Below are 2,353 nucleotides of genomic sequence, written 5' to 3' on the forward strand. Positions count from 1 at the left end.
TTTGAAAACTAAAAAAAGAAAGGCAGCCTTAAGACAAATCAGAATGATCCTAGTGATGTATATAACCCATTTCCTAGGGCCCCTTTCTTGGTCCCATCTGTCTACTGAGGGCATACAGTGCACATACAGTATCTACAATGCTACACTAAGAGCTTGCAGAGATACTTAGTCAACATAATGTCTATCACATCCCAGTTTACTTCCATTATTGGACATATTTTCAAGTGAAACAGGATATTCAGCATAGGGGCAGGGCTTGATTTTATCCACTGGACCATGAAAAGCAGACCCAAAAGTATATTTGAAACAACACGCACCAATGAATCAAACAATAAGGAAGTAAATATTGAAATATGCAAATCAATGAGAATATGAAATGGCAACATGAAAATAAGCAATAGAACTCATTATAATAGATATCTTGTGACTGCACACTACACTAGCTCCATTTCACTAAAGGAGCGGCGGCTCTGGGTGTCAGAGATGTGGAAACACTTCAGCAGAATTACAGAAGGGGTAGATTTCTGTCTTTCTTTCTTTTCCCTCCTCTGCTAAAGACCAGAACCTCATCTATCCCAAAAGCCCCAGAGACACAGGTCCCCGCACTAGAGAGGCCATCTGTCAAAACAAGTTAGACGTCACATCACAGCTTGCCACAACTGTCGTAATAGTGGAGAAAAAAGCCACTACGAGTGTTCTTATTCAGGATAAAACTCTAAAACTATGGCCTCAGCTGCAGACAGTGTGATGTAATGCTGATGCATTGTAACTGATTACATTTATCTTTGCATTTTAACATTTAACCTAGGCATTTATTAGCTATGGCTGATTCTGTACCCAAGCTAAAATGATCAAAACATAAGAGATGTTGCAACAAAACAAAAAAACACTTTAAAATAAAGTTCCATTGGTTAACATGAACTTACAATGTTTTATCTTTTAATATTTTAAATACCTGAGCTAACATGAACTAACCTTAGTAAATGCATTAAAAAACATGAACGAATGTAACTTATTCTAAAGTGTTACCAAAATGTCTCTGAATGATAATACTAAAAGCGTTGCTATAAATATTCACCTCTTTCACTGCTTTGCTCTCACACAGACAATTACCTCAAATCAGGCGTCAGTCTTTCCTCAGCTTTTCATGGGGTTTCATCTGTCACCATATCCCATCATGTCAATGCTTTCTGCATAGCCAATCAAAGCAATAGGACTAAACAAACCTAAAACACACTGACTACGATTCATTTTAGATTATGGCTATCAAGGTTTTGGTTATAGAAGAATAGTTGTCAGACCAAGGTGTGTGTCCATCAATTATATCTGCAAGGGGGTTGTGCTTCACCATCATTAGTGAGAGATAAGTGGCTCATAGGATATTGTATATCCTGATAGGAAATACAATATTTTACAGCTGAGAGGTTAAGTGTGCATGTGAAGAACCTGCCATTGGTGAACCTCAGCAAAACAGACTATTATATTTTATATAGTTTAAGTGATTTTTAAAGGGATGGCAACAAATACCAAATACTATAAAGTTAGGGGGAAAATTAAAACAATGCATGTGTGACCAATCAGCATCATAAAACTTTACAGTGCATGTAATTCTCGTTGCCAAGAATAATGAACTCTTAAAGGGTAACTCAACCCCTGGTCAGAGCCTGACTCCACCCACAGGCAATATTTGAAAAATTTGGACCTGAGACCTGCACATCTCTGTAGGCAAGCGCGTGGTGAACTGGTGCCTGCTTACATCACGCAGTACCACAACATCCAATAGGAAAATTCAACTGCAGTAGCCACCGTTCAACCTGCAGAGGGCAGCACTAAGGCGTTTTTACACCATATATTGTAGAACTAAAAACACTTTATTCCCCAAATGTCAACAAAAAAAAAAACTCCAATCAATGAACAGCATTAATTTAGCCCCAGTCTTAAAGTTGTTTTAGTGTTTAGTTACCCTTTGAAAATATTATCGACTTTCTCATTGTGTGTGCCTTTAATTTCTGCTTAAAATGGCCAGTGCTTTTCCATGATCATGCATATCAAGAATTATATTAAAAAATTCAGGAATATCTGGCTGCACAAATGTCCTCAGAATAAAAATAGAATTTGATCAGTGGTTTCCCTGACTACAACCCCACCATAAATGGCTTTAAGACTTTTTTGAGCAAATATGTGTTTTAATGGCTCTGATCTCAAAGACAACCGTGACAAGATTGTATGGAATAGGAATGAAGAACCGGTCTTTTAGATGTTGATCGAATGGCATCAACATGACTGGTGGTTTTACTGCTTATTAATGATTACTGATCATTTTGCTCTCTTTGAAACACAAAGACACACTAGA

Source organism: Siphateles boraxobius, unplaced genomic scaffold (genome assembly GCF_051911475.1).
Source record: "Siphateles boraxobius isolate OS27281-9 unplaced genomic scaffold, OSU_SipBor_1 1, whole genome shotgun sequence".
Classification (NCBI taxonomy): domain Eukaryota; kingdom Metazoa; phylum Chordata; class Actinopteri; order Cypriniformes; family Leuciscidae; genus Siphateles; species Siphateles boraxobius.